At 34.8% G+C, this 14,335-nt stretch overlaps 1 protein-coding gene across 3 annotated transcripts in view; it reads right to left on the reverse strand.

Annotated features, from left to right (window-relative positions):
- The window catches only part of LOC149807440 (uncharacterized), a 96,276-nt gene extending 83,148 nt beyond the window's left edge, over positions 1–13,128 (reverse strand). For all 3 annotated transcript variants that reach the window (XM_089966591.1, XM_089966577.1, XM_089966582.1), the window contains exons 1-2: positions 13,020–13,128; positions 10,099–10,256 (exon numbers count right to left, since the gene is read on the reverse strand). The gene's annotated coding sequence lies outside the window, so the exon portion shown is untranslated. The remainder of the gene's footprint in view (positions 1–10,098; positions 10,257–13,019) is intronic.
- Between the last annotated feature and the right edge of the window lie 1,207 nt (positions 13,129–14,335).

Consider the following 14,335-nt stretch of genomic DNA (forward strand, 5'->3'; position numbering starts at 1 on the left):
ATTTGTGTTAATTTTCTATTGCAAAGCCTCTATCGTCAGAACTATTCTTAATTGTAGCATAAAAGCTAGTCTTATTAATAGACTACAGTGAAGTGGTGTAACAAGTGCTCAAACAAGTGCTCAAACAAGTGCTCAAGCAAGTGGTCAAGCAAGTGGCAAAAATCATATATGTCAGAGACAGCAACCTCAGTAACCAGCAAAACGACTATGACACAATTTCGATAGACACTACATGGTATGATAATGATCATCATAGTAAAACCTTCAGTCAGGCCTGAATGATTGATTGCAATTTTACTACAGAATATGCTGCACTGAAACATTAGTAGCGATAAGTAGATAGATAGATAGATAGATAGATATATAGATAGATAGATAGATAGATAGATAGATAGATAGATATAAAGATATATAGATAAATAGATAGGTAGATATATAGATAGATAGATAGATAAGTAGATAGGTAGGTAGGTAGGTAGGTAGATAGATAGATATATAGATATGTAGATATATATATATATATATATATATATATATAGATATATAGATATATAGATACGTAAATAGATATATAGTTACATAGATAGATAGATAGATAGATAGATAGATAGATAGATAGATAGATAGGTAGATAGATAGATATAGTGATAGATAAATAGATATATAGATAGACAGACAGATAAATATATATACAGACAGACAGAAAGACAGACAGATAGATAGATAGATAGATAGATAGACAGATAGTTAGGCTGATAGATGCATGGAGAGAATTATTAATATACACCTAACATAACGGAAAGTGATATCCCTGGATTCTACAGGAGAATGCTTGATAATGGTAGGCAGAATTAATGTTAATATATATATAATGGACAGACGACACTTGTAATAGTTTGAAAGATTGTGGAGGTCTCTAATAATGAGATTAATTTATCAAGGGAATGTGAATTGTAGATTAAAAACCTGGAAGGAACACTTAAATCATTACCGCCTTGAATACACCATACAGATTTATGAAAACGGCTCAAAAGAGGTTATATAGGTTCGCAGGCCGGAATATACTGACAAAGTAATTAACTTATGAATTATCTTAAAACGGAAACGACGCATTCTTGGTTAAGCTTATGAGCAGAAAAACATAACTTTATCTGATATTTAACGCTGAATAGATCCCCTAGCACACATGAAAATAGTTACACTAGTGAAACATGTGTGCAGGTTACTAAGCTACATTGCATAAACGTGCTCCACTGTAACCGGTATCGGTGCTATGTGTTTACTTGGGATACAGGCTTTAATCCACTCGCACTATCCCCACACGAACAAAGCGAGCATATCCACATTAATATTATTATTGCTGACAGATTGGACTGGTTCAGGATCTTTATTGCATTATGCAATGACAACTGGCCCGGTTGGATAATCGGCAAAGTAAGTACTAAGGTAAGATCTTTCCAAGCATGTATATAGCGCCGAACAACTGCTCATTTACCCAACTCAATACAATGGCAACATTAACAATAGTTACCTCTTTGAAGTTGATCTACAATAATCTGAGCAACTTAATCTGAGCAACTTAACCCCGCTCATAACGATTATCCGTTATCGCTAGAAGCTTTGGCAGTGGTTGGTGGGTCATAATCGCCTCACCTTACGAGTGACGTAAACTGACATCCACTAGTGCATTGGTGGACATTGTGAATCACAAAGTGATTTAATTACGTGTAAAAACTAACTTTTGGTTGTAATTTTGTACTTGATGGAACCAATTGCAATTGCCCTCATACAAAATGTTGTGCCGGGAGACTTTTCTTTCCGTGGACTATATTCACTCGGCCTTGTCTCCCTTTATAGGGCTGCTATACGATCTCCGGCTTGTTTAGTAATAACTATTAACCATGCTCGAGTTATCCATGAGTTATCTTTGCCGGTCTTGCTAACTTTTCCAAAGAGGTTTCATATTCCAATACCAATGAAGACTATAGTATATTGTCGATAATGTTCGTCATTTTATATTCATGTTTGTTTTGTTTATATCAATACAATATACCTGCCCACCTCCCAAAAGCTGCTTGCTATTCTCAGCAGAGTTTTCCCGGTCTCTTCCCTCAGCAGTTCTACTGCCCGCCATGTATAGCGTATATTGCTTTGTAGAATGTCGTTTATGCCACAAAAAAAAACAACATATGTTTGATGAGCCACAGTTAAGTCACACATCAGATCTACGTCGGAACATTGACGTACACGGATATGTATTGATGATTGATAATCAAAGTCACGATTTATTGATGCTTCACCAGAATTTGAATGATTTTACAACCAAGTGGTGTTCCAGGCCATAATTCATTGTATCTAGGTTATGGAAGGAACTTTATATGTTTCCACCAGAATATTTACTCCATATTGTTCCTGGTAAACTCGTCAATGTAGCGGAGACATCATCATCATCATCGACTTTTGCAAATATTTGTTTGCATCCAGAGCTTTTCCCAATTGAACTAGAAGGTCCAATAAATATACACTTGTTTGCTCTGCAACAATGAAAAGCTCCGCAATCGCACACAACATGAATCCCTGATTGAATTATATAACACTTTTATAACTTAATATGCTATTCCATGGAATTAGAAAAAGGAAAATCAAAGATCTCATAAGCTCTGACTTGAACAAATCAAAGACCTTTCTGTTGTTTACTTTTCCACGAACACATAGCCCAGACCAGTCATCGGTACCACGTAATCATCAGCACTCAATTGTTGTTGATTCTAATTTTGATATGACTCACGTCGTTTGATTGTCTGTACGTGCTTGCACAGTCGGCTGATGATCAAACATGTTGTAATGTTTTAATATAGTTTAAGGAAACGCCGAAAAGAGATGGCATAACTACTGCATTAAACTTCTTTTCCACATTTCCAGGAATGGAACGTCTTTGGACGGTTTAATGGAGCACCTACCACTGATGAGGTAGATGCAAATGAAAATAATCATGTAGCACATGATGATGTGGTGCTTTAAAATAATCAAGTATACATATTTTCACGCGGTTGACACAACAATACCAAATTGGTTTATTTAATTTAACAATACGCATGATTGCCTAAGGTAATCAGAGACAACTGTAACATGTTGATGATGGTGGTATTGGCGCGTACGGTCTCTCAAACATTCATTGTAATTGGTGTGCCGCCACACAAACTATGAATAAATTTCGTTATATGTTTTCCAAGACCAGCAAGAAATGTATAGTTTTCTTACTATTGATGTTACAATTGGTCCAATAAAATATGGTGCGGGTCTTGACACGAACGTGTGACGCTTGAAAGAGTTTCATACAAACGTGTCTTACAACACAATTCAACCATTATACAATGTCGAATGAGAAAGCTCCGCCTTCAGAAATTGAAATCATATAATAGCATGAAAACCGACGTCATACAGATGCTCGTGAACACCAATATTATAGCAGGTAGTACAAGTGTCAAAATGCTTTGCAGTCGGGGTGGCTACACCCTGCACGATAAGGTCTCACTGCTCGTTTTGAACATACATTTGTACCTCAGATTAAATCAACAAGGGAAATTGTGGAACATTCTAAGGATATTAAATAAGCAGCATAAACATAATCACTGGAACAGGTGTCAGCTCTAGCAGGTGCAGAAAAAAGAACGGACCCTAGAGTTAAACGCACCATGGCTATTTAAAAAACACATTCACATTAAGCCTTACGAAGAACACCAACGATGCAATTTGGCGTTGTGCAGGTGCCGCTACTAGTAAAACGTTATCAGAAATATTAAAATTTGGATACTTACGGTATTCCCATCACCTTCGCGTCTGTTATTGTTTATGCGATCTGGAACCGCTTTATCGGTGTCGTGTCATATCATATTTGCGCACCCACTAAGTAATATTACGGGTTATGTTATATGGCAAATAAGTACCCGACATGGTCTTACGGCGTTTCAACTTACAAATGAAGATGTTGACTAAACGCAGACTAAGATGATATTTGACAATTCAGAAATGACTGAAGTTTATCTGTGGTCAAATGGTCATCAGGCCCTAAGTTTACATACCTATTCATACGCCACATTGCACGTGCATATCATAATATATGGTCTCAAAGGACTGGCATCATAACGATGATACTGGTTTGCAAACATTTTCCACCATGATTGCATTACTTCGTTGCAGACTTATTTCTTTTTATTGGAACATCTAGAGCTGATGATGTAATCCGATGTCGATGTGTATTTTCATGCACGTGGTGATAATGGGTGCAAATGTATTGTGGAAATTATATCCTTTCTCGTTGGGAGCTTGTGCTGAATGAGGGGTCTTCAAAGCGCCTTTGGAATATTGATATAGTACTTGATATAGAAATATTGAACCTGTTACGAATTTAATTGATAATCTATCATCGCTAGAAGAATGCCTGAACTAGCAAATATCAGCTCGTGAAAATAAAATAAAAAACACAAACAATTATTGCTGGGTCCATAAAATAATTCTCAAACAAAATTACCGGATAATGTTACCGTGTCGATGACTCGGGAACAACTCGATAAGTTTAATGCAGCGAAATGTAATAACACCTCAGTGATATTAGAATTTTTTTTCTGATGTGATATGCTTGTAAAATGATGAAATTGATTTCGACCCATTTCACAGAGAGAGAGCATCAAATCTAATCAGTCCTCAAAAATGAATTCCATTTTGAAGCATTTCAACACGTGTTTAACATTTGTGTTTAAGATTAGACTTATTACATATAGGTAATGGATTCAGACTGCAGTGACGAGGTTGCTGAGTTTCTCGGAAACGTGTTAGATTAATCGACAGAGGATGATAATGTTGATGGTGATTTCATCAAACATACTGTATATTTTCGTGGAAACGGTTGTACCAGACCTTTGTATACATTAAAATATATTATTGTTAAACACAAAATTGAACTTGATAGTTGGGACAACCCTGACATGTCAATATCATTAACGTGATATTTTAGCATTAGCACGTGAAAACGTCAAATCTTTGACGGCACCATCAGGTGTGGCAATACTCAGAGATTGTTGCTACAGCGAAAAGTGAATTTGGCTGCTGCATCCACCGCTGTTACGTTCAACAACAAATATTTTACAAAACATTGGCTGATTCTGAAGAAAACGATCTCGAATGTTATTCAGCAAGTAGGCACTTATTTGGGGTAATGCCTTTTAGATGACGGGAAATATCATGTAGTCCTGTAATCATTATGTTCGTAAATGAACATGGCGTTATACCACTCTTCAACCGAAAGCACATTTTTAAATACCTCCAAGGAGATAATTGCTATGATTGTATGACAGTTCTGCATGTAAAACGGTCTAATTGATTAGAAATGCGTTGACGTGTTACACCTGATCAAGGTCAATCTGTCAAGCAATTATATTACGCAATTGCATTATTAATCACACTAACTCGATTACATTACTAATTACATGAAGTCAATGTTACAGACGTGAAAATAATATTGCGAAGTACTCTAATACGTTTGTCACTGCGGCTTTTTTCTATATTTTATGACATGTATAATTATTTTTTCTGCTGCTTTAGATTGAAATTCTTGCTTACCAATGTTTGCTGCAAGAATTCAAACGGGTAGTTGGTGCTGTTCCGGCACATACTTTCTCATAACATCATATTGGCGCCCCTCCTCTCACAAAATGTGACTATACTATATATGTTTATAAATATTAGCTAACTTGTACATTCAGTCTCGTAAATTAAATTCGTCAACGGCAGTTATATACATTCAAGAATATCTGTTGCATTTCAATAAATTGCTATAAATGTATAGTTTTGGTACCACCAGGCTTCGTGATAAAACTACTTATATTTAGCAGAATCTTTCTCATGGCAATGGTCGCCGCGTTTATTGTAGGCAGCAAATACAATAGAGCAGCCCATTTAGTCAAGTACTGAAGAGTTTGTTAACTGTCTTGTTTTATTCAGCAGACTTAGATCCTCTCACGGATTGGTCAAATTCGCTAAATGTGTTGTATTTATCTTGGCTAGAATAGAGCTTATAAATAATTACTTTGCCATGTCTAGGCTAATTATTTAGCAACTTGTTGAGCAGCAAGTATGTTTTTGCCTTCAGAAGTTGGTGTTACTATCATGCAACAGCAATCAGGACACAATAGATTGTGCTAAGATTTAAACGTTTATATGGAGAACTTTAACTTATAAAATTTTGTAATTTCTTTAAAAGATATTCTTCCCGAAGTAAGGGCCATGTCATCTTCCTACCTCTTTTCCCCAGACAAAGTCTCGTTGTTGTTAAAACGACCCGTCACTGCAAATAATTTTCCCAGTACAAAGCAACATGTATCGCATTAAAACATTTACCTAACTAAAGCCAGCTTTAAGTCTGATCAGTGTACCTTGCAGATAAACATAGGATATTATCCGGGAAGATCCGATTGTGGGATTCGAAAAAGCCCTCTTCAATCGTAAGTCAGACACTCTGTATATAGACATGAAGAGATGGTTGGGGTAACATGTATACCTTAGCTATATTTAAAGAGACAATTAAATGTAAGTTGCTGTGATAACGCATATATCAACATACACATTTTCTTTGATTTGAACAAATATTTTTTAAATAAATCTTCTTCCAGGAATGGAACAGAAGTGTGCATTAAAAACAACGCGAAAATACCCAATAATGTTTACCGATGTCTGTATCTACTGTTTTACAAAGATATAATGTGCATCTAATTAAATAAATAATTTTGTAATAACAAACACTCTTTGTATGCAGGATTTATACAGTTGCTAAATAACGTAATCCAGGACGTGTGTGTAATAATAAACATATATAAACTATGACAACAAAACTGAGATATTGACCCAGGATCATGAGGTAAGGTATTTAATTACAAATATAAATACAATCACACCTTTTAAATTAAATGATTTGCTTATGCAATTGTTTAAATTTTACAAAGACATGGTTTAGACGTTAAGTACCTGGTCAGAAGTATCTAGAACTATTAAAACAACATACTGAATTTAAACAAGTCAGCAAGACAAACAATAACACAATTATCTCCTATTTAAGACCGTTCGGATGGTTTAGATGAGTAGTCAATGACATAAAACTAATGGCTTGTAGCAATGATTGTTCATTACAAAATCTATTATAATATTTAGACGAAGAAGTTCTCGTGATTCGTAGAGAGACATAGCGAATAAATACATATTATTACTCTGGAGCAATGTTGGCAGGATTAAGCATAATTGCAATTTTAAAACTACAGTGTATCTGTTTCTTATTGAAATGCATACAATCTTTTTAAATCCAGAAATAATGGTCTCTGGAAGCTTTCTATGACTGAGGTACATTAGTGCTAATGAGAGACGTACATACATGGATGGATACAACAGTAATAGAATAAGATGCCTAGATATAAACTGGTACATTGGTTGTTACATCGAACAAGTTTATAAAGGGCAAATAATCAAGCCAATATGCTGTGTCACATCAACTAAGGTAGACAATCAACGTATTATTCTACGTCACATCGACTCTGTTGACACAGATCGATAATCAAGGTAATATGCTGTGTCACATCGGCTCAGTTTACACATGTAGATAATCAAGGTTAAACATTTGTCACATCGACTCAGTTCTCACAGGTTGATAATCAAGGTACTACGCGGCATTTGAAGCTCGGCTATTATTAATACATGACATTAAACTAAGCTAACAAATGTCAGCCGATTGTTTGTGACGCTTCTTGAATACAAAATATGATTAAAAGGGAAATTGGCATTTTCTGTAAGCGAGGATTACTCTGCTCTTTTGTTGTTGATGATAATAGATAATGATTTCCAACTAGACTACAAAATTAATATTACATGCACAGATATCATGGCATAACAGGCACACATTTCCAGGTAGATGTGGACGCATACATATGCAACATAATTAACTCAGGCGTAAAGGATGATTCTCCTCTTAAACCGATTTACCTTGGCACACAATGGCATCAATGAACTCCAAGAAAAACCAATTTGACTCTTTCTAGAAATAATATTAAGTGTGAAATTTAAGATGTAAGATGAAATTTTAGTTATACAGTTAAGGATACATGAATTTAACCTTTTTAACGACATACAATTACATTAGCACTCTAATAACGGGTCTCATAATAAAAACACGGAAGAGTTGACATTTATAACGAACGCATAAATTAGACAAAATTGCAAATATGACGGTCAGCAATGTTCCTGCATACAATCCAAACCATATTCAGTTTCAAGATTCAACATTTGTATAATTTTAATAATAACACAAAGTCAAAATATATAACACAAACTTAGAAAACAGGGAATATTAGTGTTCCATTCTAAATCATACATCAATGCCTGTAACTTCATGGATTCATGATAGTTGCACTAAAATCGACCTATAAATAACTCTGCAGCATACAGCTGGCAGATCCGAAATTATATGTGCCACAATGACTAACAGCAATGACGCATTATGTTACGGTACGTATGCATACATATCGTACTGTTGGACGCTTATTATAAGTCAGAAACATTTTATGCAAGAGACTCAAGAATAAACCCAAAACAAACTCAGATGCTGGTGGGACTCAACAAGCTAAAACAGGAACCCATGTTAGAGGATCAAGAACGTTCTATTAGTTTAACTTCATTTTAATCAAAGTTATAATAAATCTTCGGCTTGAGTGCTTGAGCTTCCTAAAAACCTTTCAGGAATGGGCTGATGTAATACTTTCAATCTTCTGTTAGCATGGTTGTATCCAAGAATAATTTCTGATGTTTTCGTTTTCAAGGGATACAAAACCAAATTGCATTTTGTATTTCATTGTCGTGATATTCACTTACAAATTATTTAACAATTTTCTATATATTGATCCACATTTGCAATTTGGTGAATATACAAATTAAATAATTCCTGTCAGAACTATATCTGTAAATGTTGTATCAATTACTGTTGAGCCACATAGCCTGTACCATTTCCGACAGAGTAATATTGAAGAGTTTTCATCTATTCCTCAATAGAAAGTTCTAGAAATTTAATTTATATTATAATAAATGATTGTGAATCTTATTTTGGAAACCTAAATATATAAAAAAACAATTAAACTAAAGCTATCTATATTGTTATCTTCAGCAATCCTTCATGCCCTCTCAAGTTTGAGATGACACTGCTTCGTGACCAAGGAAACTAGGTCTAGGAGATCAATAAGTATATGTACTCACGATACCCGCTTTAATACCAGGCATGTATAGAAATGTTTTGGACAAAAGTGATGAAATATATCTGTGAGACTCAACCCAGTCGTACATTATTCAAAAGATTAGACCTTGAGGTAAACAGTGCGTGTGCGTGCTGTATGGAAATTACGGGAGATATAACAACAGGAACAGAAGAAACAGCAATATTCTAGTTGATAAACCGAACTTAGAAGCCGTGTTAAAAATATATCATAATTAATCTTATCAGCCAACACTATTAAACAATATTCGAAACTCCCAGTTTACGATTTTAAGTAATATCAACTGCAAGGATAAAGAATCCATGTACAGTTCTACACAAGGAAATACGTCTAAAAGGATAGGGACTCAATGTACAGTTCTACACAAGGAAATACGTCTAAAAGGATAGGGACTCAATGTACAGTTCTACACAAGGAAATACGTCTAAAAGGATAGGGACTCAATGTACAGTTCTACACAAGGAAATACGTCTAAAAGGATAGGGACTCTATGTACAGTTCTACACAAGGAAATACGTCTAAAAGGATAGGGACTCAATGTACAGTTCTACACAAGGAAATACGTCTAAAAGGATAATGACTCAATGTCCAGTTCTACAAAGGATGTACGTCTGCAGGGATATGGACACCATGTACAGTTCTATACAAGGAAGTGTGTCTGCAAGAACACCATGGACATTTCTACACAAGGAAATACACCTGCAAGGATAGGGACAAAGTGTACACTTCTACACAAGGAAGTAAGTCTGCATGGTTAGGGACCCACTATGGTTGAGTGATCTAAGGCGCTTACCTTTACAAATCACTCTCATCTGACATCTGTGTGCGTGAACTCGAATCTTAGCATGGCCAGCATGAATCTATGAGAAAGATGAGAAAGCTTGTCTGTAGCTTCGAATGGCTGGACGGTTCTTCCCTGGGTTTTCTTCCTCCACCAAAAGTAAACCCACACTGAAACAATCAACAAAGGTATATGGTAATATTTGTCGTTGTGGATAAAATGAGAGGCAAAATATATTCATAGAGGTAATCACGGATCATTTGGCTTAAATCTCCGCGTTTCTCACTCCTTTCCATCAAACTTGTGGTAGTTGGACTCAGAGAAAGAGATTTCATGCAAGAACAAAAACTACAATAAAAGAAACAAACAACACAATAATTAATAAAAAAAATCGGATATAAATGATCGTTGGATTGCCCTGGTCTGGTTTTGGTTTGAGATCATCCATATATCTGTAGCTATCTGACGCCTGTTCTGCAAAATATAAATGAATTTGGACTTTTAGCTAACAACATATACATCATATGAAATAGATGTAGTCTGATAATGGCTTAATGTTTGCTATTAAATCAGAATGACTAAATAGTTTTAAAATCCCGACGTAAGTTTAGTCATTTTTATTTACATATTTTCCCTTCACAAGATATATTTCTATTGACGTAGTCCTGGGTGTGTATACATTAAGAAATCCGATAAGAGTGTCGTTGCACTTTCTTATACAATGGAAGAAACTCTGATTTGAAAATGATTAATGAACATTTAAAATGAATGCGGTTATTTCGTTTCAGGTAGAGCAAAGATAAAAAACATTGATGCCCCGTTAATGGCAAAGGAGTAAAAAGTTTTGGTAGAAACAGTGAACTTGATCTCTAGGTAAGTATGGGTGATTTGCTTCCTAAATTGAAAACCAAATCACTATGAGTTTCAGCCATGCAGTCTGTTAGGCCCATATAAATCCGTCAACTTTCCTGGAACTGAAGTAACGTTGAACATAAAATAATAATCATTGTCTCGATTTATTCATGCAAATCGCTGATTTCATTTCCAAACGAGTAGCTCATCCACGGCCAGTGCAATTGCATTTGTGATTAAAAGACTCATAACATTCACAATCCGGAGTTGTTGTACATTTGGAAATGTTTACCTGCTGTCTAGTTCAGTTCAGTTTCGAGACTCATCGATTAGATCTGATCAATACACATAGCAGGCGAGACTCGACGAAGAGTTCTGATTAACAGGTGTATCGACAAAGAGACCTTATTAACCGATGTAGGAGGTCAGACTCGACAAAGAGATCCGATTAATTGATATAAGAGTTGAAACTTGACGAAGTGATCGGATCAGCCGATGCAGCAGTTTGACCTCACGACTACATTCTTTAGAAAATATATTTTGTTAATTTGCTATTTTGGTTGCATAAAATGTTTATATTAATATTTACTATATCGAAATTAGCATGCTCTGATTTCATCTGAGTATCATCAACCTTGTGATTGCTTTGGAAATATGTTCAACTATGGATTATTACTTTTAATGGCTACTTTATGCAAAAACACCAATATATCGCATAATGTGTATCAAACATAAGAGTTTAGACATAAAGAATTATATTCTAGAAATAGAACCATCACAAATATCTGCAGTTGTTTACTTATTTTCACGTTCCAATATTACTTGCAAAATTATGAGCTTTTTCACCCCATCCCCACAATCCATCCTTCCCCGTGTGGCTGCATGAAGGAGCTAAAACCGTGATCATTAACTCATCCTCATAAAACATCCAATATGTATTTGTTACGATACGACTCGCATGTATGTCCAATATAATTACTCTCGATTAAAATAGGCACAGTTCACAAATAAGGAAAGCTAAAAGCGACGCACGGGTGGACATACATACGAGTCGTATCGTAACACATACATAAATATTATCATTGGAGACAAAGGAAAGAATCAATTGCTGCATTTAGTGTCTTATTAGAAAATCAAAGGGTTTCGGGCAATTAGCATAAATATTCTTTTTATATACATGTAATATTCATTTCTCCAGGTCATTACATGCAAATGCGTACTCTTGTGGAGGCCAGTATATCAGAAAAGTATTTGGAGAACTGTATATAATGTCAAAATTTAAATCTACTTTGTCTAAATTACTTTAATCCTTCCAAGTACAGTGCTTAAAATGGAATGGATATTATGACAATTTGCGTACTTTTGCGTCAAGAAGAAGCACGACTAAATTGAAAAGATCTGCATGCAAGAAACATTTTTTTGGCAAATAAACAGTCTTATGGTATTTAATACTGCTTAAAGCCCTACAATATTATGTTAAGTTCATAATGCTATTCAGAGTTTGTTTTTTTACACTTGAGCTTCAAAAGATAAACAAGCTCAATAATGTTATTCAAAAGTGATATTTTACAGTTAAGCTTACAGTAACCAACAAGTCAAGTTATATAATGATATTCAAAAATTCATTTTTATAGATGGGCGTCAAGATACCAACAAACAAGATTTAGTTAAAATTTAAAAACATCTTATTCATTCGGAAAATAACGTCCAGTAGCACCGTTTACTGACTGCTGGGATTAAATGGAATTCATTGGCGTAGAACTGTACCCCAACGCATGCTAGGCTATTTAGAGACACACAAATACGGATGACATATCCATCGCGCTAACACTTGAGCCGTCACGGATTCCCCTAATAACCGCGATATTTTTGTTCTTCAAACGAAGGATGCCCTTTTGATACTCAATCCAGGTAACAGAACATAATATTCCCTGGTTCTACATAGCAATGCAATGTCGTTTTCATTTCATTCCTCAGATAAAATCAATTAAAAAAATATACACAACAGTGTACATAGATTACATGACTGGTGACTATACCTAAAGTATGTTCGTAAATATATACAGAGAACTGATACTTACAAAAGTTATATAAATTCCTTCAAAGTAACCTTTTCGATGTCATTGGAGTGCTGATTTCGTTGAAAGTTACTTGTCTCGTTTCAACAGACAAGGCCTGGTTGTTATAAACAAAACAACTTATTACTACAAAAATGTGTTCCAATGCACAGCAACGAACTACGTCATAACCCAGATGTTAGTCTTATCAGTGGAGGACGATTAGTGCAAACTTAAAATTTTATCCTGGGAGAGTTATGTCTCATTCAAGGGGATTAGTCCACATATAATCGGTTTTATATATTGTAACAACCCGTGTGATATATATCGAAAAGACCAGAGTTCAAGATTAAAAATGCTTTTTATAAATAATAAATGTGAGATGGAACATGCTTCTCAATATGGCATAGTGACTTTACACAAACACAGTGTTCGTCACACTTCTATCGGCTTTTGATAATATAGATAAGACTTAGTTGTCTAAATGTCAAAAGACAATTTTATAATACACCATATTATGGTGAAATTAATTATATTATTAAACTCCTGTGTATATTAACAGCTAAATATTGGATTGACTGTGATATATTCTGACAAGGTAGAGTGATCTCAGTAAAAAAAAAAATAGGTACTAGTGTACTTGAGCAATGTGGTGGGAGATAGCAGCGGCTTTATAAGGAATTATATAATAATTATACAGCATTTAAATTCACTGACAATCGTGTATTAAATCTATTTAAAACTCCTCATAACAATTAACAATTTGATTCAGTTTTAGGATTTTAAAGTGCCAAAGTTAATATCGGTTGTTTAAAAATATATGTGATGGTTTGACGAACTTCTTTTCTACTTAGATGTTCATACTTTGCCGCTCTGACAGCTATCTGCCAGTGCACTGTCTGCACTCGTATTTATAGAGTACTACTCACGTCAGATGATCTTAGTTAGCCAATCAATGTTTGTCCTTCTCAGGGTTAGCATTGGCGGTAACCGCGTTAACTGTTCAAACTGCTTGGCAAAATCCCTCCGCACACACAATTTAGACAGAAGTTGTCCTCTCAATGTCCGTCGTGTGCGTTTTTACTTTTAATCTTATTTATATATTCATGCCTATGATTAAATAAAACTGAACGAAACGGACAAGTGAATTTCGATGCGAGTACAACGTACTGATGATGCAATGAGTCGTCATACAGTTTGAAATAGTCCCTATCAAATGCATGCTAGTGCGCACATTAAAGTAAAATAACAAATTCTACAAAATCAATAACTTACAATAATGAACAGTAACATTATTTCTAACTTATTGTTCAACAAAAGTCTGACAATATAAATGTGAT

Source organism: Sinohyriopsis cumingii, chromosome 1 (genome assembly GCF_028554795.1).
Source record: "Sinohyriopsis cumingii isolate HCF-2022 chromosome 1, ASM2855479v2, whole genome shotgun sequence".
Classification (NCBI taxonomy): Eukaryota; Metazoa; Mollusca; class Bivalvia; order Unionida; family Unionidae; genus Sinohyriopsis; species Sinohyriopsis cumingii.